General features: G+C 55.1%; 2 long non-coding RNA genes across 3 annotated transcripts; one reads left to right on the top strand and one right to left on the bottom strand.

Moving 5' to 3' along the window:
• Positions 1-224: 224 nt before the first annotated feature.
• LOC129144824 (uncharacterized) lies at positions 225-3,952 on the bottom strand. The gene is made up of 3 exons (XR_008549520.1): positions 3,814-3,952; positions 2,398-2,621; positions 225-243 (listed from the first exon to the last, which is right to left on the bottom strand). It is a non-coding gene; the product is annotated as an uncharacterized LOC129144824 (long non-coding RNA).
• A 13,329-nt stretch (positions 3,953-17,281) lies between these two features.
• Positions 17,282-24,838, top strand: LOC119232661 (uncharacterized). Of its 2 annotated transcripts, none has more exons than XR_005122173.2 (3): positions 17,282-17,426; positions 21,943-22,017; positions 24,645-24,838. It is a non-coding gene; the product is annotated as an uncharacterized LOC119232661 (long non-coding RNA). The 2 variants fall into 2 exon arrangements; XR_005122172.2 differs by lacking the exon at positions 24,645-24,838 and adding an exon at positions 22,899-23,053.
• Positions 24,839-25,128: the final 290 nt, after the last annotated feature.

The raw sequence follows: 25,128 nt of genomic DNA, 5'->3' as shown, positions 1-25,128 counted from the left end.
CTCTAGCTCAGGGCTCTGCTGAACCCCATCACCCACCTTCCCAGTGGAGTGGCTTCTCTTTGCCCCTGTTCTCTGGGAGATGCTGAGAGCGATCCTGCTGCCTCCCGGGTGAGGGGCAAGTGAGATGGAACAGGGAGCTGACATCAGCGCCTGGTGGTGTGTTCTTGGGTGGCTCAGCCCGTGAGGCCGGGGTGGGCTGAAGCTGGCATGCTGGCCATCAAGCAAAGGTCAGGCAAGGCCAGTCTGTCCACGCGTGGTGGTGAGTGGAGAGGAAAAGGGAGGGAATGTGGGAGGAGAGAGAAAGGAGGGTAGGGAGGGGGGCAGGAGAGAGAGAAGGTGGGTAAGGGAGAGAGGAGAGAAGGGGAGGAGAGAGAGAGGTGAGAAAATTCTAGAACATCATCAGTGGCAGAATGGATTCACCTGCCTTTAGACAACCCCTCCAAGGATGTAGCCCCACAGATCAGGTATGAACTCACGAACCTCTAGGTGGAGGGGAGCGGGGAGCCGGGGTACCCACTCATTACCTCTCCAAACCAAGCCTTTGCCCCCAGCGAGTGAATCAACACAAAACGCCCTTTGCCCCAGGCCTGGCACTGGACCCGGATGCGTTTAAAAACTAGCAAAACGACAAGTCTCCAGACTTGTTATTTCTTTCTTTGGCTGTCACATCAAAGCTATTTTATGGGCATATCTTCAAGAAATGTTTTTTAATCTCCCAAATTATAGCTTCTCTGTTTGTACTTGTCATTGTAAATTACATTGTGATTCCCCAAGCCAGGCTTTTTTTCTTGCTGGTGTCGATTAGAAACTCCCCCGGGGGCCTCCTTGGTGGAGAGCTACCTGCTTCTTATGCCTCTGTGGTCGAGTCTCGTTCCTGCCTCTGTGCGCCTCCCAAATCCGCTTTCCTGTACCCTGCAGGAGGCTCAGTCTCACCCAGCTGTCACTAGGGGGTCTCCGTGACAGCTGGTCTGGTGGGGGGCCACCCCACCGGGCAGATCCAGACCCTCGGCGCCCGCAGGGGAGCGGTGGCTCCGGCCACAGGCCCTTTCTGGCCAGGGCTCTGCAGCCGGGAGGGCTCCGGGCTCGGCGGCCGCCACACCTGTTGGCAGCGCTGACTGCCAGGCTCCCCGCACCTCGCCCGCCCCCCCCAGTCATGACTCACTCTCAGGCCATTTGTTTGTGTGGTTTCAGACAGAGTAATGCTTTTAATGGCACATAATCATTTTTCAGAAGTCATTTGATGCCACTAATCATCTCGGTAATCCGCGGCAACGGGACGCCTAATGACACCGGGAGCGGGACAAATGGCCGTGGATTCCGCTCTCCTCCTAACTGTGAGTCACGACGCGTCGCGTCGGCAGCCGATGACACGGGGCTGCTAATAAACATCGGCTTGAAGATTTTTTTTCACCTCCTGGGGGTTTGGAGGTGCAGGGGCCTCCCCTTGGAAATCGTTCCTTAGAAAAATGAGCAGGGTGGGCTCAGGGGGTCCCCGGGAGTGGACCGTTCCACCCGGGGTTAGGCTGGCTCAGATGTGCTTTGCTGGGGAGGGAGGGGTGTCCAGGGAGAACACCCAGCAGGGGAGGGGGGCCTGGGGGTAGGAGGCCCTGGAGTTGCTGCAGATTCCTGACCAGCAGGTTTCAGCTGCTTCTCTAGAGCAGGAGAAAAGGGTGTCCATTGAGAGGTGAAGATGAGGCTCTGTGGAGGCAGGTGGGGTGGGCAGAGAACATTCTGGAAGGTTATGGGAGTGGTGGACTTCCTTCCTCGCCCACGAGGGACCTGGGTAGTGGCCACTGTGAGCTCAGAGAGAACTTCAAGCAAAGGGCATGAGCTCCCCCTCACCCCGCAAATCGCTGTTAGGCCCCCGAGGTGGACACCAAGGCAGCTGCTGCCTGGTGTTTCTGTCCCGAGATGCTTCCATTGGGTTGCTGAAGAAATAAAATCAAGGGTGTGGACTGGCCCCTGAATCAGCCTAAGTATTTGCCAGAATGGGGTCCCTTCACTGGCCCTAGTTCCTCATGACAAGTCAGAAGAGTGATGATTTAAATGAGATACTATTTACACATATGCCCAACAGAGTATTGGCTCAATAAAATGTAGTAATTAGGACAGGTGACAGGCTGGTCACACTTCAAGAGGCCAGGGGCTGGGCCCAGTGGACTCCCCCGACAACATCTCGGGTCCTGGGAAATGGACTATTTTATTCTTGGGGTCCCAACCTCCATGGAAGGCTAAGTCCCTTGTCCACCCCCTCATTTATCTCTATCCCCTTCTTGTGGGTCTGCAGGGAGGCTGTCAAGGTCCTATGTCCTCCTGTGCTAGTCTCCCTGTGTACCCTGCCAGCACGCTCTCAGATTTGAGGTGCAGGCCAAGGAAAGCTGATGGGTTTAATCACACCTGTCTCTTCTGAGCGACATCCTGGGCTGAGTCTGGTGCCTTCTCTTAGAGGATCTCTGCTCACGCTCCCCAAATCTCCAGAGACACAGTTCCCAGGAATCCAGGCCTCAGAAAAGCAAAGCACCCGTGTGTGTATCCAATGAGTGGCTGAACGGGGGTCCCACCCAGTTTTGGGGTTCAAAATTCTCACTCTTCACTGTATTGGTGAGATCAGGTCCTTTTCTCTGTTAAATAGAAAGAGAGTGGATTTAATGACACCCCTGTGCACACAGCACGTGGTTGCATCTAGATGCAGTGCACCCAGTGAAAGCAGCCGGATTCCAGGGCAGCAGCTGCCCTGGGTACAGGGCGTGCAGGAGAGGCCAGGGCCTGGGAGAAGCAGGTTGGGGGTGGCCAGGCCTGGAAGAGGGAGGAGACAAGGCCCACCACCAAGGGCAGGAAGGGACTTTTGGGGGTGATGGGTCTTTTTCCATCTTGAATGTAATGGTGGCTACTTGACTATAGGGCAGTATAGGGTAAGGGAAAGTGTCAGGCTTTTCTGCCCTCCTGCCATCAGGATAGATGATAGATCCTTGCGGTCCTGAATGCATGCCTGATGGCGGGCACCTGGAGCAGGGTGTGGGCCTAGGTAGATGGGATTCACCTGGGCTGAGACTGGGCTTTTAAGGACGGCGTCACGGGGACGCCAGGAGAAGCCAAGAAGCCGAAGCAGAAGCCGAGAGAAGGCCGGAGAACCCAGATAAAGTGAAGACTTGCCTCCCAGCCCCCCAGCACCCCTGCCTGCCGTGTACCAGGTAAAATCCCAATAAAAGACCTGCAAAAAAACCACTGAGGACTCTGACTCCTCCTTTACCTGGTCTGCATAGGATCCTAGAAAACCTGCTCACTGTCCTGTCCTGCCCCTTACAGGCAGTAACCCCAATTTTTGTACACATACATAAATAAATCTTTTAAAAACCCCCACAAAACTCCTAGAGCCACCCGCTTTCCAAAAGGGCCCAGTGCACCAGCTGAACAGGATATTGGAGGAGCTGAAACCAGCAAATGTCACAGACTCCAAGACAATGGCAAACCCGGTAGCAGCCCTCTGGCCTTTGGGGGACTCTGCTCTGCTGCTCCCGATTTCTCTCATCGCCTTCTGCTTGGAAGGCAGCGGAGGCGCTGGCATTTCCTCCTGAGGGTGGCGAGGAGCTCAGGACTCTGCCTCAGTGAAATCCTTCCTGGGAAATTGCAACCAGAGAGGAAGATTCACACCTGGATGCCCGGGCGAGGGCTGACGGGGCCCGATGGCTCGTGCCTAGGAAATGGCTGATTCAGGATCATGGGGTCAAGCAAGCCCAGCGCGTCAGGGAGGTGGGGCGTTGGGAGAGGGCACCGGCTAACGGGGTGGGGGGCGCATGATGGGGCCAGTCCCACCTGATGGATGGCTTCAGTCAAGTGGCAAGCCCAGGGCCATCCAATTGCCTCCCGGATGGGTCAGTTTCTGCTCTGGCAGGCGGCAAAGGTCCTGTTAGCGCCCCCGTCATTAAGCAATGTAGACACAGGTAATTTGCTTCACTCTTTGGATGCAAAGTTAAATGACTCATCATTATCTTATTAATGAAATCAGGGTCTGAAAATGAGGCTGCACTGGCATTTCGCCTCAGCAGCATTTTCTGGAGGGGTCAGGTGTTCCTGCCCCCTGCTCACTCCTGGAGGCTCTGCTCCCAGAGGCCGCCGCTGCAGGGCAGGCACTAGCTCAGTGGCGTTCTGGGCCAGGGAGGCTTTTGCTAAATCCCACCGCCCCCAGGGGGCTGTCCTTTTGCAGCCAGCTTCAAAAATGGTTGGGTTCGGAGGCCCCATGCTTAGTCTAGCTAATAAGCGGAGGGACCCCTTTCGTGGAAGTCCTTGTGCCTTGCACGCTTCTGCACATGAACGTGGGGTTGTCTGGGCCACGGCTCCAGGGGTCAGGGTAGGTGGGCCACGTCATTGCAAATTACAGCCTCCAGTACAAGTGGCCGGAGCCAGGCCTTTATCCCCACACGGCAGTCTGGGGGTGTAAAATCTGGGGTTGCTCCAACAGCAGGGTGATGCCAGGACTCTGCCCCCACCCCCGAGTCTGCTGGGCTGGCCTGCCCTGCACCTCAGAACTGCCCCTCCTCACCTGGCCACCTTCTAAAGGTGCAGAGCGAGGGCTTCCTTCACCTGCCCTCTCTCCCGCCTTCCTCCTCCTGCTCCACATCCCCCCTCACTCTCCTACCCCGCTGCCCCCAAACCCCACTCCCTGAACCCTTAAACCAAACCACAGACTCCTCCCCCAGAAAGTGGGGAGGATTATGAAGATAGAGAATCAATCTCCCCATTTTGGAGACCCAGAATCTGCCGAGGGAGAATGCTGCATGGTGTAAAGATGGATGTGACATCATCTGCTATGATGTAATTAGTAGAATGTGAGTATGTGACACACACGCAGCCTCAGCACGCTCAGGAGCCCGCATCCCCATTAGCCCAACGCCACAGAAGGCCCCCACGCCTCTGCCCTCCCCTGCGTTTGCTACGACCAGGGACTCGGGAATTCCGGATAAGAACGTGTTTGCTGTTTCTGGGACTTGCTCCTTCCGGCAGGGCAGCACCTTGCCTTTGGCCACTGGTGAGTGAAATCTGCGTGAAACTCGTCCACGCACTTGTTCTCTGTTGCTTTTCTGGCCTTTTCAACGAAGCCATCTCCGTCCCTCCCGGCTCCTCACCTCGCGATTTGGAAGGTTGAAAACTAAACAAAACAAGGAAGGGCAAATGTGAAAGCCGAGATGTGACGTTTCTACTCTCCACTGCACCAGGGGCTCTGGAAGGTTCTCTCAGCTCTTAGTCAGGTGGCCAGGCCTGTGGGATGGTCCTCGGCATCCAGAGGCCATCTCCCCCTTTGTTTTCTGGTTCTGGCCTCCCCAGCAGATGAAATGCTAATGGCACAGTGAACCCCACATTGCTGATGGGACCCTCGGGCTGGACACTAGGACACAGCCCCCCGGCTGCTGGGTTCTGCCTCGGGCCTGTGGTGCCCACCGCCCCTCTTTGTTGGGCCCCCAGCAGTGGGGGCCTGTAGGGTAAGTGAAAAATTCAGGCTTTTCCACCCTCCCACTGTTAGCATTAATTACGGATCTCTGTGGTCCTGCATGCATGCCTGATGGCGGGCACCTGGAGTGGGGTGTGGGCATGCATAGGTGGCTACACCTGGGCTGAGATTGGCTTATAAGGGCGGTGTCGTGGGGATGCCAGCAGAGAAAGTAGCAGAACAAGAATGCCAGTAGAGCTCAGAAAGAGTGAAGACTCGCTGGGGGCTGGGAAGCCTGCCAGCCTCCCGGCCTCCTGACCCCCCCGCCTGCCCTGTACCTGGTAAAGCTCAATAAAAGCCTGAAAAAGGGGCCTCCCCGGTGGCGCAGCAGTTGAGCGCTGGGCTGCGAAGCTTCCCGTAGCCTCTGCAGCGCTGGTTCGATCCCCGGCCACCGGCGAGGGTCCCACGTGGCACGCAGACATCTCCTGCCACGTCCCTCTGCCTGTTCTGCTCCCCGCTCTGGTGAATTCTCTCACCCTCCCGTGCTTCTGACTGTACCCAGTGCTTGTATAAATAAATAAATAAATCTTAAAAAAAAAAAAAATCCCGAAAAAGCAACTGAGGGCTCCAGGACTCTCCTTTACCAGATCATAGAGCTCCTGCTCTGTGCCCTTCCTGCCACTACAGGGCCCCGCACCAGGCAGGCCGGCTCCCAGCTCCTCGACAGCATGGCGGAGCGCCCTCACCTCTGGTGTCGTCGCCAGCACCCCCAGCTGCTCTTACCCCCACATCCCCTCCCTTCGACACCCCAGCTTCTGTGTTTTCAGGTTAGTGTCTCCTGTAATTGTCTTTGCTTCTCCTGACTCTGGACGGAACTGCGTTGGTTCCTGCAAGCTACGCCTGATTTGGAAGGTAAAAGCAAGAAACAAAACTTGTGCAACCAGAAACATTAATTTTTCACACTATCCTACATCAGAAGCTCCGGATGGGGGCCCGCGGGCCCCGCTCCCTCCTCGGAAGGAACAAAGCCGGGCGCTTTCCTTAGCATTCAGAGGCTGTTTCCTCGCGCATCTCAGCCTCTGCCTTCCCGTCAGATGGAATTGCCGCGGGCCCCACCGTCAGACACGGGCACAACGCGCGTGTAGGAGGCTAAACACGCGCCATCACAGAGGCGCGGGTGTTGCTGAGTTTTAAGCCGCTTTGAAGAAGGAAAGAAAAGCTGGGGGGAAAAGCAGCCAGGAAGGGGAAGGGAAGAAAGTGGATGCTAGTTTAGCACTTGGGGTCTGTGCCCACATTGGAGGAAGGCACTGCCGCCCCCTTGCAGGCAACGAAACGGGGCAAAGAGAGGTTGAGGAACGCTCCACAGGTCACACAGCCGGTCAGAGCAGAGCCGGGGGATTTGCAGCCACCTCCGTAGAACTGCAGGGCCCTGAGTGCTGACGGCAGCGTGAGTGACCCGTGGTCTGGGCCAGATGAGGCAGGGAGTGCTGGATCCCTGCTGTCCAAGCCTCTGCTGCCACAGCAGGCCTCAGCTTCCCCACTTGCGAGAATGGGCCTGAGCTTGTTTCTGGCTGCCCCTTTCTGTGGGAGGGGGTTTCTCCCGTTAGCTAAGGGGGGGCAGCAGTGGCTGGATTCTTCTGGTCACACTCGGAGGAATTTCAGCTTCGGGGGTAGGGTCCAGCAGGCCAGTGCTGGCTGTGCCATGGGACAAGCGGCCACTTGGGGGTCTTATAACAGCCCCTGAGATTTCTGTAGGGCATGGACTCTGTATGTGCTCCCTGCAAGGCAGCGCTTTCCTTTTCTTTCCCAGCACTGCTCCTCAGTGCTCCCTTCCCTCCCTGACTCCTCTCACCTCAAGAAAGGGGTGACCTGCTGTCAGGGTGCGGTGAATGCCTTTGTCAAACATTATGGCCACATTCTCTCTAGAGGGGGCCAGACTCCCAAGCAGAGGGCCAGGCGCAGGCCAGCTATGGGCTCTGTCCTCTTTCTCCCATCTGGAGGGGAAAAGTGAGGAGACCCCACACATCCCAGGGAGGTTCTGGAGCTTCGAGGAAGATGAGCTATGAGATCATGTGACAGGCCCGGTCACGTGACTGCCCCCCCTCAGGGTTTGGGCCCACGTGGTGTGGCACCTGTGAGTCATTGGCATGAAGCCTCAGCTCTCCCTGGAGAGGCTGTCAGGCTGCCAGGAATTCTACCACTGAGTCATCTCGCCTCGGCAAGTGGGGTTTGTCATGACACCCTAGTTTCCAAATAGATCCGACTCCCAGAGGCCCTGGTGAGTGCGAGCCAGGCGAGTTGGCTAGTGGAGATGATTTTGGTGAGCTGGAGAGAGAGAGGACTGAAGGTGTCAGAACAGGCGCTCACAGGTAGCAGGTGCTGCTTGGATGCCAGATGCCGGGATTTACATGATGACTTCATTGAATTTTCCGAACTCTTAGGAGTGAGGTAGGATGCCCCTACCCCAACTTACAGATGGGGAAGCTGAGGTCCTGAGAGGCTAAGTAACCCACCTGAGGTCACACGAGCAAGGCGTGAAGACGGGTTCGAGCCAGGTCTTCTGTCTCTCTCTCCACGGCTTTCCCCACGGTACTGGCCTATCCCCCTGGAAGTTCACAGTCCCAGCATTCCAGGGGGCGCACTAATTTCAGGATAGAACAGTTCCCAGGGCACTGGCAGTTCTGTTGGCACCAGAAGAACCAATCTAGACAGCCTAAACTGATGCAATTTTGCTCAAACCCCAACGTTGGGGCAAATCTGCAAGGCTGAGGGGTGCATCTTGGGTCAAGATCAAAGTTGGATCTGGGGTGCTCCTGGCCCACCCCACTCCACTCTCGCTGTCTGTGCCCCCTTTGGTGAGCTGTGTGGTGTCAGGGTTTGGCTTGGCTCCATAATGCTGGTTTTAAAAAGGCATCTCACTCATAGCTATTCAGATTTCAGAAATAAATGCTCTGCTCCACTGATCAGAACGCCTGGAGTCAACAGAGCCGGTGACATCTTAAGAAATGCACCCGGTACTTAAGGCTTTCATCTTAATTATACATGTTCAAATCATAGACAGATTTTCTCCTTCTGGTCCTGAATATCAGAGCTGCCAAATCCAATTGAATCATCTTCTTTTAAATGCATTTTGCAGTATGCGTTTCGCCGTTTTCCCAATTTCCATTGTAAACGAGCACCAGAATTGTGCTGAGGGCCGTTTTCTTACAGGCTGCATTATTCAACCAGCAAATGAAGAAAAGAAAATGCTGATTGCAAAAGAATTAAAAAATGGTCCCAGGCGGCCTCCTGGGTTTGACTAGGGCTGGATGTGGCCAGGCCAAGGAGCTCTTTGTGGGAGGGTTTTTGTCCCCACGGAGAGAACATGTGTCCACTCCTTACGAGCCGCCTCTCGGGCCGGCTCCCTGGGCTGGGCAGTAAGGGGGGCTGTGCCCATCAGCAGACGCATCCTTGTACCACCACTGCCAGCAGCCTAGGGGCCACAAGCATCCTTTCCCAGGTGCCCTGGCTTGGCGGGGCTGGGAGATGCAGCATCCGGGCCACTCCTGGGGGATGACTTGACCAGCACAGGCAGCGCTGACGACCTTGTCAACTAGCTGTCCCACTGGTCTGCTTTCCTGGGGGCAGGTGGGGTGAGGGCCTCCCAGACGGAGGATGGCGACAGCAGCTGGGGGAGAGGAGCAAGCCAGAACCCAGGGACAGTGACCGGGCCAACTTCCATTTCTTAGCTCCCGTCCAAGGAGCACCCGCATCCCTTCACTGTGGCTCTTTCTCCCGTCCTGTCATTTTCCTGCTTGTTGATTCACCGTTCGGGACAAAGCCTTGTGCCTCACCAGAGCAGAGGAAACTAAGGAACGTTCCTTTGGCTCAGGCTGGGCTCTGGAGCGAAATTGTGTGCTCTGTGAGCAAGTTGCTTGACATCTCTCGTTCCTGGCCTGTTGTAGGTAGATGAAGTTGATCAGAGTTCCTGGCCTCTGTGGCTGTCACCTGCGGCCTTGATCTTGTTAACGTAGAAGGCGCGTGGGCATAGGGCACGTGTGCCTGATTAAGGAAACCCGAGCATGGGTGTGTGCGCGTATGCGCATGTGCACACCTGTGCCTCAGAGGCAGGGGGTAAAAGCACAGCTATGGGGGGATGGCGACGAGAGGAGGAGGGACTGCAGAAGAGCCAAGACCGTAAGAGAACTCCAGAGAGAGCCTGGTGAAGGAGTGTCGCTTCATGGGGGGCCAGGAGGCTTGGTTGCCTGCCTGCCTCCCATACCCCCTGCCTGGCCCACGCCTGCCTCCTACCATGCCACCTCTCTGCCTGGCGTGCCTGTGTACCTGGTTCCCCAGGTTTGCATCAGTGTAGTGGAGCGATGGGCCTGCTGCAAGGTGAAGCCAGTTACTATGGTACCAAGTTTTGAGACAATAAAGAGCTTTATTGCAAGGAGACAGGAGGAAAATTTTAAATCTGCCTCCTCTTCTAGGAAAGGGAAGGGTTTTATATTGATTTCATGGAGTGGGGTTGAGAACAAGAGTTAAATTTTATTTCCTAAGGAGTGGACTAAGGGCAAAGAATTGGGCTGAAATTTATTGACTGGTTAAGATGTAAACCATTCAAGGAGAAGCTTTCTCAGATAACTGGATTCCTGGGATTGCTCTGAATGAGTCCCCCCACCTTCCCCCCATCTTCCCCCCACCTTCCCCCCACCCCCCTGCATAAATTGCCTGGTCAGCGCCCTCTTGTGTCAAGCTTGACTTCATGTCAGAACCACACCGGTACCTAGGTTGTATTATCTGCAAATATATGTTAGACTCCACTGCGTATGTGAAGGGAGGCCTCAAAAAAAAAAAGTTACATAAGTTTGCTGTAGCCTAGGAAACGGGTCAAGCTGACTGGCTTCATAAGTACGCTTTGTGACATTTGCACAACAAAACCGCTTAATGACATTCTCAGACTATATCCCCATCATTAAGTGATGAATGACTGTGTAGACCCTTGGTTCATCACACAGTGAGACAGGGGCAAAGTTCAGGTGGGAACCCAGCTCTCCTGCATCCCAGTGAGTCCTCCTTAACACACACACACACACACACACACACACGCACTCACACACACTGCTTATTCTCACCTGTAGGACTGTGTTTGCCATTATGGCCCAAGCTGAGGACCACTCTAGAAACAGACCTACTTAGGAAGCTGGTTAAGAAAACACTAGGCCAGCTGGGGAATGTGTCATCCTGTCTGGTGGCCGCTCCCCCTGGCTGGGTGACCTTCCGTTCCCCACGGCCTTGCCAAGACCTGGAACTAGGAAACTAAGGATGATAATGGGGTCAGAGTGGGCCTCGCCTGGACAGGACCGGGCTACTCCTGCTACTGGTCAGTGTCGGGTCCGGTCTACACTGGCCACACATTCTTTCTTCCATCCCTCTGCATGTGACAGCTACAAGGAGCAGGGGACACCTGGTCGGCCTCCCAGCCACGTCTGGGCCTCACAACAGGCATTTTTGGTGCCTCATCTTACATCCCATTCACCTGTCAGTTCAGCTCCTGCTGCAGCAGAGTTCCCAGGTACCCGACACCTCCTCTCAAGCAGTCATGTTCTTCCTTCTCTGCTCTGGATTTTTGTCTCAAGCTGCAGGAGTTGACCTGTCGGGATCAGTGGGTAAAGCTCTCCGCTTCCTGTCCTGACAGACGAGTCCCAGCCTTGGACCCGTGCTGCGGCGACCCATGGCAGTGACCACAGGGTGGTGCACCCTCCAGTGGCTTTTTCTCTTGTCTCCTCCTCCCTGCCCCTGCACACCTACCCTCTTCCTAAAGAGTCTCCAGCCTCGATCTTCTCCCAGGTTATGTTTTCAGAGGACACTCAATGACTACAGCGCCGGACAGGTGTGCTGAGGCCTGGCGGCCACTGCTCCAGGCCCCCTGGGGGCTCTGTGCTCCCTGCACCACACTCAGAGGCCTAGCTCAGTCCCAGCAGAACCCAGGGTTCCCCAAACAGGTCACATGGCCAAGTGAGAAGAAGAGGTGGGTGTACAGGGCAAGGCAAGGGCGGGGGGTTACTGCAAGGAAGGCTTCCTGGGTTGAATGAAAGGGTGCGTGGCATTCGGTTAGTGTAACGGACCAAATGCGTATGCCCCTTCCCCCATTTCATATGTTAAAGTCCTGACCCCCAATGGGGTGGGGCCTGTAAGAGTGATTAGGTCACGAGGGTAGAGTCCTCACCAAGAGGGTTACTGTCCTCATAAAAGGGACCCAAGGGAGCTCCTGCACCCTCTTTCCACCACATGTGGATACAAAGCAGTCTGCTGTCTGCAACCTGGAAAAGCCCCCCAAACCCGGCAACGTTGGCACCCTAATCTCAGACTTCAGTCTTGAGAACCACAAGAAATACCTTTCTGCTGTTTACAAGGTGCCAGGCTGATGTCCTGCGTGGCACTAGCCCGAGTTAGGACAGCGAACACCTGTTGTAGGTGGATGCTCTTAAACCCACACTTTTTTTATTTGAGCCAAGGCACCCATTTAATAAATGAGAAGAGCAAGGCAGGAGGCCCCCAGAGGGATGCTGTGCCCCTTCACCACACTCAGAGGTGGGCTCCCAGTTGCACAGCACAGAGCAGAACCCTGGATGGAACCGGCTCTGACCCCATCCTGGCATCAAGTGGGTCACCTCCCTCCCCTCTGCTCAGCTGCAGGTGGTGCCTTTGAGCTTCTCCTTGGCCAGAGAAGCTGGCCCCGCCCCGCCCGACTCTCCCCAACCTCCCATCCCCCCAGCGCAGGCCGGCCTACTAGATCTGAGCATCCTAAACCTTCCCCCGGGCACTTTCTTTCCACCTTCCCAGCTAAGCAAATTCCAGCCCAGCCTCAGGGCTTCGCAAATCAGCCCCAAGATCTCCTTTCCTCTATGTTTTTAAATTTATAAAAATTTTGGATTTTCAGAGGTGGGTGCTCAGTTGCCAGCAAAGGCGATAGAAGCGAGGAGTGCAGCTTTTGTGGACACTGGGACGGCCACCGGCTCCCCCCATGGGGCCACCCAGAGCCTGGCACATGGCAGGGTCTCCATGTGTCATTAAGGGTCTAGGTGGTTTTAGGGTAAGGTAAAAGGTAGCAGGCTTTTCTGCCCTCCCACTGTCAGGATAGATGAGGGAACCCTGTGATCGTGAATGCATGCCTGATGGTGGGCACCTGAAGTGGGTACACCTGCGCTAAGACTGTGCTTTTTAAGGGTGGTGTCACGGGGACGCCAGTAGAAGCCGAAAGAGAAGCCAAGAGTGAGCAGAAGCCGAGAGAGAAGGCCGGAGATCCCAGATAGAGTGAAGACTTGCTGGGGGCTGGGAGGCCTGCCAACCTCCTGGCCCCTTAGCACCCCTGCCTGCCGTATGCCTGGTGAACCCCAATAAAAAAAACCTGCAAAAACCACTGAGGACTCTGACTCCTCCTTTACCCGGTCTGCATGGGATCAGAAAACCTGCACTGTGTCCTGTCCAGCCTCTACAGTGGTAGTCACAGCTGCCCAGAGGCTGGGGGGCCCCTAAGACACCTCCGCCCTCCCCAGAAGCAGCAGGCAAGGCAGCTAGACAATTTGCAGAGCCCCGTTCAAAACACGAAAGAGGGCTCCCTGCCCAAAAAGCAGAAAACAAAAACCCTTTTCTTCATAGTTTTTTTCATAGTTTCTCTCTCACCCTGTCAAGATGTTTTTATTTGCTGTGTAACACACACCCCCTCAGCATGGCAGTGCGTGTGAGGTGAGTGCAGAAACTCACAGATATGGGGGTGGTGGGGGGTAGCCCACAACTTGGTATATGGGGTACACATGCCTGGTTTGCCACCCCCAAAAGGGCCCCCAGCCGTGGGGAGAGTGAGGACCTGAGAGTCACCCCAGGGAGGTGGGGAGGAAGAGGGCGGCCCCAGCGCCTGCTCTATTGTCCCCCCTGACTTCACTTACAAATCAGATTCAAAGGTAAAGGTATTATCAATTTGAAGGGGGCCCTGCACGCCTGAGTGACTCCACCATCATGGTCACGGGCCGGTAAGGCTGGTCTTGACAGCCCATGTGGAGTGCTTGGGGCTTCTGGGGGTGCCAACATGTCCCCCTTTCTCCTGGCCCCTTGTTGGCCGTTGGCATTTCTTTGCACCGGTGAGATCACCACGGGCTCAGACTCAGCCTCCCCCTCTGCTGGAGGGGGAGAGACCCCAGCAACGCCCCCCACTTGCACCCTATGCCCCCAGGTCACATGGGGGGTGCTCAGGAAGGGCCCTTCGGTCTGCCCAGGCCCGGGTCTCCTTTGGGTGGGGCGGCTGCGCTGCAGGCAGCAGGGCCCCTGATGCCCTACCGCATTTGTGGGGATGAGCGGAGGAAGGTGCTGCTGAGACGGAGTGCTAATTAATTGGGGTGAGCTCGATAGCGTTTGCTGTAATGCTGAGAGGAAAAGGCATTAGTGGTTTTCTTCTTTCCACTGGCCCTCCTGTACAATTATTTCATCTGCTGCAGAAAATGTGCAGATCACTAATAATTATTAAAGCTGATCCTTGCTAGCCACCAGGATCCACGCAGCCTGCTCAGCACACTCCTGGCACCTGCCACCCACTCATGGAGGGGGTGCAGGCAGAGGGAGGGTCGGGACCACTTCACACCAGGATATAGAGGACTTGGTTTGCACACACTCCAGGCCTCCTACCCTGCAGCGGGAAAAAGACTTATTCCCACTGCCTTATGTGAACTACTCCGGCCTTCCAGTGCCCCGAAGCCGGGGAATCACCCGTGAGGATGGCGGGCGAATTAGCCACACACCTACAGGAATGTTCCAGAGAGACTCGGCTCAGTCATGGGCTAGTTAACTACCAAAGGGCCTGGGAGCCAGGTGAGGGCATCCAGGTGCCCCCATGGAAGGGAGAGCAGGCCGAGCAGGCGAGTCCTGCTGCTGGTCTGGCCCGGCTCCTGCAGGAAGCCGCTGGCATGTCCTGAGGGTTAATTAAAAATTTTTTTTGCAGTAGCACTGCACTGTGACATATTACCCTGGGGCAGGCCTCCTGGTGGATCAGCGCCTGTGTCTAGGTCCTTAAGGGTGTCACTAACAGTCCCAGCCTCTCCTTCACTATACACATCACCCGGTCACCTGCTTAAAGGGTTCTCGAGGAGGGTTTAATGCGGTGGGTGTGTTCGCCATGTTTCTCCATGTTAACCAGCCATCAGGACCCTCTTTGTGGTGTCTGGGCAGACTGCTCCAGGATGGGGCCGTCTCAGGGCATCTTAGCCCAGGCCCCCCCAAACAGTCCTGTGCATACAAACCCCCAGGGGCCTTGCTCCAGTGCAGGCTCTGACCCGGTGGGATGCGCCTTGCCGCCCAGCTTCCTGGAGCCCTGGCCCCGGCCCCGGCTGGCCGAGGGCTTCCTGGACGACACACATAGGTCCCTCTTGGGGGCCGTGCTTGTCAGACTGGCCTGGTCACCCGTTTCCATCTGGCTTGGGCTCCCTAGTCCTTTGTCCATCTGGTCATCATTTTGAAGCGCCTTGAAATTCCTGCGCCCCCCCCCCCCCCCCCCGTCACACACGGCACGGATGGAGGCATCTCTCCCCATCTGGCCAGAGATCGGCTTCCCAAGACAGCCCAGCCTGGGGCACTTAAGAAAAGTTTAATTGGCCACAATTAACACAAACAAATTGGTTCAACACAGCTTGTGCTGATCAGCGTGGTTCATCACTCTCCTCGCCCAAGAAAGGCCCAGAAGGGCCTTCAGAGGGTGTGGGCAAGTGAAAATTATCAGGATTTTCCTCCTTCCTGCCATTAGCATTAATGATAGATCCCTGCGGTCCTACATGCGTGCCTGATGGCGGGCACGTGGAGTAGGGGCTGGGCATACACAGGTGGGCACACTTGGGCTGAGAGACTGGGCTTATAAGGGCGGCGTCCCGGGGACGCCAGCAGAACGAGAGCAGTGGTCGAAGCAACAGCAGAGAAGAGCCTGGCGGAGAAGGCCAGAGAGCCCAGAAAGAGTGAAGAGTTGTGGGGGGTTGGGAGGCCTGCCAGCCTCCCGGCCCCCCTCCCCCGGTCCCCTGCCTGCCGAGCACCTGGGTGCTGCACTCCAAATGGTGTGAAAAGCCTGAAAAGCCACCGAGGCTCCAGGACGCTCCCTTACCCGGCTGCCCGGCTCCTAGACCCTGCTCTGTGCCCGCCTGCCACTACGGAAGGGCTGGTGGGCCCCTCCCAGCTCTGGTGGGCTCTGGGCCCCTGGCCCCTGTGCCGCCGCAGGTAAGGGTGGGGTGGGCGGGAGAAGGCTGGGTAGCTAGCTGCCTTCTCGAGCCTCCGCCTTGCCGGGTGACTTGATTTCCTCTCCCCCCTCTCTGCAGAGACCTTGCGACCTGTGCTTATGGAGGAGGAAATTGGGGCTTGGTGGGGTGTTGTGGCTACACTGGACCTGGCTTTGCACCTGAGTTCAAAATCCGTATTCTGTGTTCCCTGCAGGGCTTCCAAGCAAGACCAGGGAGAGCGAAGGCAGACTGCTCCGGGCACCAGAATTAAGGAAAGGGGGGGGGGGGGGGCTTGGGGGTGGGGACAGCAGTGAAAACGCAGCAAAGTAGAGACCTTTTTTTTTTAAAGGGAGATAAATTTTTTTTTTTTAAGATTTATTTTTATTTATGCAAGCACTGGGTACAGTCAGAAGCGCGGGAGGGTGAGAGAATTCACCAGAGCCAGAGCGGGGAGCAGAGCAGGCAGAAGGACCGAAGGACACTGCTGAGGGGAGCAGCGGGCGGCAGGAGAGGTCTGCGCGCCATGTGGGACCCTCCTCCGGTGGCCGGGGAGCAGCCGGGGATCGAACCGGTGCTGCAGAGGCTGCGGGCAGCTTCGCAACCCAGCGCTCAACCGCTGCACCACCGGAGAGGCCTAAAGTAGAGACTTTTTTAATGCTGTCTTAAAAAATTCAATGCAAACGATGACGAAAAAATTACCTGAGTTTCAGATAAAGACAGGACCCACTGGGGCCTGGTCCAGGGTAAGGAGAGTGTCCTCTCAGGGTCTTGTACTTGGAGGCTTCCCTCGCCCTGAACAGACATTTCTGCCCAGGCCCAGTTGCGAAGGCCTCAGGACTCCTGCACGCAGGGCCTGGGAGCTTTCCTCCCCCTCGGGTAAAGAAGCCGGTGGAGCAGAGTCCTAATCAGCGCCCCCTCTAGCTTCCCTCCGGCCCCGCCTGCTCTTCGCTCCTTCCTCAAAGCTGCTGGAACGGGCTCCACCCTCCCGGCCCTCACCCCACCCGCCTGGTGGTGGTCCCAGGGCTGACAGCGGTGCCCTCGGGGACCGCACCTACCAGGGAGTCAGGGCCAGGAAATAAGGCAGTTTCCAGGGTGCCCCCGTAAGTGCTTTCTGGAGGTGCGTGGCTCAGCCTCGGGCCCGCCCCTGTTCACATGTGTAGGCAAGTCTCTGCCCCGGGCCTTCCCACTGCCTCCTTCCCAGCGCCGTGCTTGGCTGAACTGCCGGGAAGGGGAACCTCACCCACGACAGCTGTGCTCAGAGGCTGGGGGAGTAAGAGTGGGGGGACACACACCCCACGGGGGTTCGTGCCACGACACTCGAGGCTGCTTCCTTTCCAACTGCTTGGTGGTTGCCTTCCCCACTTTGGCGGAATCATTCCATTCCTTCCAGAAGTAGGGGCTGGGACCGCTGATTCAGAACCGCCCTACTTTCTGGGTGAGTTCACGGTAGGTGGTAGCCTGGGCGGGGTGCACTTTGCTGGGGACACTGGCTGGGAGGAAAACATGCAGGATGGCGTGGTCCGCCCGGACCTCTCTGCCCACCCCCGTGAGGACCTGGCCCTGACCTGGTGTGGGGGGGGTCACCAGCCCTTGATCTTTCTCCAGGCCTGCTGATTGTCCCCTGGACTCGGGAGCTGCCTTTCGAAGGGTCCCCCCACTGCCCAGCAGCCGGCGGCAACAGTGTCTGAGCCCCCAGCCTCCCCTGGACCGCAGCTTCGCTCCCGCCGAGCAGAGGAAGGCGCGGCTGGCTCTCCCCAGGAAGGTGTCAGGTGAGTCTGTAAAGGGTTAGGAAGTGAGAAATGCACCTGCTTTTTCCTCCAGGTCCCTTCCCCAGGGAGAAGTTCTTTCAGTGGGGTGGGGGCTTGGCCTGAGAGGGGCTGTCCCTTCCTCCTTGCCTGCCCTCTGCTGTCCCTGGACCCCAGTGTTCCCTCCCCTTGGCCGCCTCCCTGGCAAATCAATTTCAGCAGGGAAAGGAACGAGGCTATTACAGTTAACACCACTCCGCCCGGAGTCGCTGGGTCTCGCTATTCATCATTCCTAATTAATTAAAAAGTAATTACTTATGGATCCGACTTTCATTATTTATACCCCCCAGGCTGTGAGGATATTACTTTCTTCAGTCCCTCTGGTACCCAAACCTGCTCTGGTGCCAGTGACTGCAGCCTGGCAAGGGCCTGTGGCAGGCGGGCATCTTATGGGGCATCCAGACCCATCAGAGCCCGCGGGCCTCAGGAACCTGCTGCCCCCTCTGAGAGCTCAGGAGGGGACAGAGGAGCTGCCCAGGTCAGCCCCACCTGGCAAGTTGCCCTTCCCAAGACTGGGGCACCCTCCAGCCCTGCTCCTTGGCAGGTGCTCAAGGATCAGTCACATCAGCATCCCCGAGGGCTTACTAGGAACACAGGCCCCAACCCCTACTCCTCACCTGCTGAATCAGAACCTGCATTTTAGCAGCACCCCGGGGTCTCCCAGGGCCTGGGAAGTGCTACCCAGTGGGAAGAGAGCGTGGCCTGCCCTTGCGCCTCCCCTGGGTGCTGCATGCTCCAAGGTGCACTTCATACACCATCCCTTGTGGAGCCAGCTCCTGACGCCCCTCTGGTGGTGGGTGTGGCCGGGGCACCCTGAGTTCGCCCTGACCCCAGCTCTGGGTCCCCAGTGCTAGCGGCCTGCTGTGTGGGATTGTCAGGGTGGACTGAAATTCTGTGTCAGCTTTGCAAACCGCAGCCCCAGGCTGCTCCTCACAGCTCAATCACTCAGCGGCTTTCCCAGCCTCAAAGTTCATTTGTTGGGGAATCTGTCTGCTCCCTCCCGAGCGCAGTCAGTGAATGAGCCCGGCCAGTCCTCCTGGGTGTGGCTGGGCGATGTGTCCCCTCCGCCTGGCCCGGAACAAGGTGGCCACGTCGCAGGGATGTGCTTTCTCGCCACTGAGTTTACAAGTGACTTGTCTGTAGTTTCCTCATCCAAGAAGTGGGGCTGCTCCCACCCTCAGGAGGCTGTGAATCAATGAGCCCTGGCGCTCCCCCACCTCAGGCGGGTGACTCGGGGGCATCCTCACTGATCGCTGCCTTGGGCTGAGGCTCCGCTCCCTGAGCAGAGGCCACATGGGGCCTGGGGAGGTGCCTGGGGGCCGGACAGGGTTCCACACGTGTGGCCAGGGCTGTCGGAGCAGAAATGGGGGGGTCTAGGAGACCGAGTCACGGGGGCTACTCTGAGGGAGGGTAGGGTGCTGCCAGGCTTGGTCTTGTGTTGAGTTGTGCGTAAAAAAACAAGCTCAGGAGCCGGGGAGGAGAGGGCTTGGAACAGAGGGGTGGGGGGAGGCAGGAGGGACGAGAGAGCAACCCCAGCCGGCCACGCTGCAGGTGACCTTGCCAGTTCGGACGTGAGCCCTCACTGGGCTTGGGCCTCAGAGGGCGGCACCCACCGCCAGGAAGCTGCAGCGCCCTCCTCTGTGAACCGCCTCTCCAAGGCCAACGACCTCTCAGGGCCATCACGACCCGGGGGAGCGCTGCTGCAGCCGCGGGCTGCCCCGCTCTGTAGCTGGGGCTCCACTTCGCCTCCCCACCCCGCCTCCTTTCTTTTCCCAGCGACGTGGCAGGATAACGTATTGCGATATTAATGTGGTGTGTTGTTCTCACTGCAGTAGAATAACCAGACTGTCTAGAATGGTTTGGTTTGGCCTCTACTTTCTACGCCCATTCCAGGGGAAGTCTTTCCGCTGGCTTGCCTTGGGGCACTGTGGGCTGGAAGCAGAAGCTGTGAGGACCCCCCTCTCTCCCTGCTCCCCGGGAAAGCTTTGGCTCACTAAGGCGACGGTGCCCGCGGCCTGGTATGAAAGAGAGCAGCTGAAGTTTTGCAAGGACAGAGAGCAAAAGGAAGATTCTCCGAGTAGGAAGCTGGGGCTGGGCTCCGTGAGTTCTACCCCTCGAGGCCCCTGGGGGGTTGGGGTATTGGGGAGGGGCATCTGGCCCCAGGATGTCCCCTCAGCAGAGCCTAAGCCTGAGCCTGGCACAGCGGCTGGGGAGTGTCAAGGACCCAATTTTTCCTCGAGGACCCTGGTTGGGAGGGAGCAGCCCTGAGCGAGACGGAGCTTCTAGACACCCTTGTGGGAGGCAGACCTGGGATTTGGCTGACTCTGACGTAGGGACGTGAAGCCACGCTCCGTTGCTCGCACGCTCCTGATGGAGGGCGCGTGTAGTCGTTGCATAGCTTTGCACCCCAGGTCTCACCGCTCCGTCAGTCTGTTTCCAGTTAAGGGACTTGGGGAAGGGAAGTGACCCCAGTGGTCGCACTTCTGGACTTTCTGGTCATCTGATTCAGGGAGTGAACATGGACTGGGGGACCCAAGGGTCACGGTCCCTTTCCAGTAACTTCTGGACACAGGGTCGGCATTTGGCACCAGTCCCGATGTCCATCTGACGTCAGACTCCTAATCTCTTATGGGCTTAGCACCCACAGTTGCCGGGAGCGCCTGAGAAACGTTTCCAGCTCCTGTCGGAGCTGGGTGGCTGTTTTCTGCCCTTGGTCTTCTCCCTGCTCCCCCAGGCTGCTGTCCGCTACCTCCCCCTACAGTTTGCCTGAAGTGCTGCACGAGCCCTTCCCAGGCAGGCGGCTGCTGGCTCACACCGGCGCTGTTGTCACGGAACGGGGATTTTGGGAACCTGGTAGTTTTACATCGGCCACAGTGGGAGCATATGATGTACACCTCGGAAATCAGCAAACCCTTCCAGAGAGCCGGTTGTTAAAGGTGTAACAACACGCTACCGTGTGTCCCCCTCAGTCACCCATGGGTCCAGCCCCCACCCCAACCCGAAGGTTCCAGAGCAGATGGAATTACAGTCCACAGGAGGAAACACGGGTGACCTGCCTCCTCCAAGGGTCCTCACCGCTGCTTCATTTTAGCCTCCTCCACCTTTTATCTTAGCCTTGCTAAGGCCTGGCTTACCATTCACCTACCCTGGGAGTGTCCAAGCAGGTCGCCCCTCCTTAGGGCCTGTACCCCCCAATACTCTGAAGTATCTGTGGGAGAAAAATTGTATTTTTTCCCTGAAGGCAATCATAATTGCAGAGGGCACTTTGTTGACACACAGAGTCTTTGTTCTCCTTGTCTTCATTTTGTGATAACAGCACCCCAATTCCTATGTGGGGTTCACCCCTTCCCCTCTCCCTGCTTATTTACTTCTGCAGAAGTTGGCCCCACCCCCAATGGAGCATATGACCTCAGCTAAGCCAGTCAGCAGCTTCCACCCCTTGGCAGCTGGGAGTGGTTCCAGACTGGACACATCCCAGAGAGGCCATTGGAGCTGAGGAGTCTCAATTCTGGGCTCTACATCTGAGCCTTTACTAGACTCTGAGTTTGGGGTTATGAATTTGTAAGCTGGAGCTCCTGTGGAACAGAAAATGATGCCAGTCCAAGGGGAGACAGAGGCAGGAGGAGGGGGAGCTGGGCCCCGAGTCCAGATGTGCACAACAGCAGCCCTGATGACCATACAAGTCTGAGTGTGAACGTTGCCTTTTTGAATGGGTCGATGCTGGTTCACATTGTCCACCTTCGACCCAAGGAGACCCAACCAACACCCTCAGACAGCTCCGGGGACCTCCAGGCTGCACAGACTGAGGAGTGGGCAGAGACACAAGACACACTACACCCCTGCCCACCCAGTAGAGCCAAACAGCCTAAGCTGGAGGGGAGCAGGAGGAGCGAAGAGCGGGGTGGAGGACAGAAATCGCCAGGCCAGAGTGAGCTGCTGGGAAAAGCCTGGAGCGCGAGGACTGTGGGAATCAGAACTGGGTTTCAGGAGTCTGGCTACGGGTAATGCATGGAATCACCTTTGATGTACTCTGAGAGGTTCCAATAGAGATGGTAATTGCATTTTATTTATTTTTGGCTAACAAAGTGGTGCTGACTTGTAACATTACTCAAAGCTGAGACCACACGGGCTTTTTGCTGGGTTTTAAGAAGAAAAATGGCTCTCATTTGTTGAGTGCGTGCGACGTGCAGGCGCTGCGCTGAGTTCTTTGCATATTTTATGTTCTTATAACACCCCTAGCAGGCAGGTACTGTTGTGATGCCACTTTTACATGGGAGGAGCCCAAGGTTGGAGGAGTAATTTGCCAAGGTCACACCGCTGGCAGGGGGATGACTCTGCAGCCTGAGTTCGTAAACGTGACCCTTGCCTCTTGACAACCACCACCTCCATCCTCTTCCTCTTACTCTAGTGGAGTACGTTGCATTATAATATAAACGTTTCAACTGTGCATCATTCAAATCAACATCTCTATATACTACAGGAGTTCATCACTAAAAATCCAATTCACCATCCAGTTGGCCCCTTTGGTGCAATCTACCACCACCTTTCTGTCCTGGTAAGTAACCACTAATTGGTTTATAGTCTAAAAGTTCATTTTTGTTTTATTTAGTTCATCCTTTTGTTTGTCTTCTCTACACATCATGCATAAGTGGAATCACAGGGTATTTGTCTTTCTCCATCTGAGATATTTCACTTAGCATCTCCCCCCTACCTCCCTGTATGCTGTTGCAAATGGCTGGGCTTCATCTTTTTTATAGCTGGGTAATATTCCACTGTGTATGTATGCCACACTTCCTCTATCCATTTGTCTGTCAGTGGGCACTTAGGTTATTTACAGCTCTTGGCTCTTGTAAATAGCACAGCAATAAACATTCTGACCATCTTAAACATGAAAGGAGCTGCAGGAGGTGGTGTGCTCCTCGACCTGCCTTGAGCTTCCTGCTGCGCAAGTCAGGTCGACTATTGGCAGTGCCTACTGGCAATGCAGGGTCTGTGCCCCAGCCCAGGCTTGTTGAGTCAGTCTGCGTTTGAACAACTTTAGCATTCCTATGCACACCGAAGTGTGGGGGTACTCCTGTGATGGCCCCTCCACTGGCCGTACGTCCCTGCAGACCTGACCCTCACTGGTGATTTCATTCTGGGGTCCCACACACCGCTCTTGTGCCTGCATGTGAAATTTGCAAAATTCAAATCTTATGCTCATCTAAGAACCCCAAATGCTTATCTTTATGGTGGTGACAGAGCACGAAAGTAGCCCATTCCATCTGTCGGACACAAAGGCTCAGAGAATTTTAACTGAGCTAGAAAGTGGCCAGTTCACCTCAACATCTGATTCCAAGTCCTGTTCTTTCCAAGTCCTGTTTCTACCAGTCGGAATACTTTCTGGGCCACAATGGAAAACTGACTCAGAGTAGCTTAAAAAACAAAATGACTTAGTTGTTGCAGGTGCCTGGGAAATCCAGAGGCTGGGTATACTTCAGATGAAGATTGATCCAGACGCTCACTGACTTCTCTAATTCCCCGCTGCACCCTCCCAGGCATTGCCTGTTGTTCAGGCTGCCTGACTCCTTACTGTCTACAGAGACGAATGCTCTTTCAATGCAGATGAAACCCACCTGCTACTGAAGCTTCTGCCTCTGAATTGTCTTGACATTTTCTCTGCATCTCCCCTCCCCAGTTCTATTTCTGGACTTTGTTCATGCCAGTCCCACTTTTGTCTTTTCTAAAAAAAAAAGTTCCTTTTGTGATTAAAAATGTGATGCTTGCTCATTCTAGAGTTTATAAACCCATAGAAAGTTTGAAGAACATTTTAAAACTCCTTAACCCCATCAGCCAGAGAAAATCACAGCTGGCATATTGGTGGAGCTTAGCATTAGCACTAAGGGCTTAACATCCTAGCTTCTCGCTGCCTGTAACCTATGTAGTTCGACGGTGCTGATGAGGGAAACTAAGGCAGGTGAGCTGGGAGCGCGTGGCTGAGCAGGAGCTGCCTTTTACTCCACGTTGTTTCTTTGATGCGACACCATTGGGTTTCTTGCCCCTGCCAACAGGGACGTGGAGGGAAAGTCTTTATTTCCTGTGCAAAGTGGCCTCCAAGTGAGAGATCAAACTTTAGAGAGAGCTGGAAAAGCAATTAACTTCACTCAAAGTGAAGGATATTGTTTTGTGCCACCAGACGATTTTTTTCCCCTAGAAAAATTACGCCCTCAAAATCAACATTTGATTTAGTCTTTGTTCGTTGTAAGAATGATGTGAGGAGATGAACAGGCAACATGGGACTTGATAAAAAAAATTATGATGCAGCTGAAATAATTGTAAGGCTGGATATAGCTTTGCATTTGCTTTCTGGAAAGACTGTACCAATTTACACTCCACCAGCAGCGTATAAGGAGGGGCTGGTTCTTCATAACCTTCACAGCGCCGAGAATTATAATTTAAAAAACGTTCATTTGATGGCGAAATATTGCTTTCTTCTGCACTTCTTTGTTTACAGTGAAGCGGAATACTTTTTCCCTATGGTTATTAGCCTCTTGCCTTTTCTTCTTGTTTTTCATAATAGGTTTTGGTCTCTGCCCATTTTTTACCTCATTGCTTTGCATGGACTCTTTACATATTATAGTGAATGGCCCTTGATTATGTCAGGGGGTCCTTGTTTTCCACAGTCTCATGATCTGAGTGCCTGAAGTTAGAGGCTGCACAGGAAAACAGGCTTTTTCTTAACACAGAAATAACCACGCGTGGACTGACCTCTTATAAACTGACCTCTCACAAACGTGGCTGCTGCTCCTCCTGCATCCCTCATACTAAACACCAGCCTACTCTTCCACCCTCCTCGTTGGACTTGTGGGCTGGACTGTTCCTGTGAACCACATGTTACAAACATTCATGAGAAGACTGCAAAACGATTTCAAATTTTGCCAAAGATGCAAAATTTCCTGAGGTTGATCAAAGTGATTATGGAGAATTATTTGAATGCCACGCGAGGCCACTGGCAAATGAGAATGTAGCTGAGTTCAGCCAGCTAACAATTACAGAAGACAGAATCTACAAGGTTGATGAAATGACAGGCACTTCAAAAGAGAGAGATTCGAATTTTAGAGGATTAAGACAGGCCATTGGGAAAATTGATGATGCCTTAAAATATATTTTTTGCAAACAATTGTCCTTTTTATGGTTGTGCAGGGAAAGTCAGATGTGACATCCAGGGCGGTGAATCTCACTATCAGACTATCTCGTCAGAACAATGACGCCCCCAAATCAACACTGGAGTTCGTCTTTGGTCACTCAAAGAATTAAAAAAAGAGTTGTACTCACAGCCTACTTTTAGTAAATGTTTGCTAAAGCAAACTTTCAAGATGGCCCCCCCTTTTTAAATATAAAGTCACAAGCAAACGTTTATTTCTCTCCATTTTTTTTAAGATTTATTTTTTTATGCATATAAGACCTGGGGTGTAGGTGGAGGTGTAGGGGGTGAGAAGATTCACCAGAGACAGAGTGGGGAGCAGAACAGGTGGATCTACTGAAATACACTGCTGAGGGGAGCAGCAGGGGAGACAGGAGAGGTCTGCTGCACCATGTGGGTCACCTCCCTGGCCGGGGATTGAACTCAGGCTGCAGTGGCTGCCAATAGCTTGATAGTGCCGAGACTTTAACCCCAGTACCACCA

Source organism: Talpa occidentalis, unplaced genomic scaffold, assembly GCF_014898055.3.
Source record: "Talpa occidentalis isolate TD23 unplaced genomic scaffold, MPIMG_talOcc4v2.1 talOcc4.7, whole genome shotgun sequence".
Lineage (NCBI taxonomy): Eukaryota > Metazoa > Chordata > Mammalia > Eulipotyphla > Talpidae > Talpa > Talpa occidentalis.
This window is presented reverse-complemented; position numbering and strand designations above follow the sequence as displayed.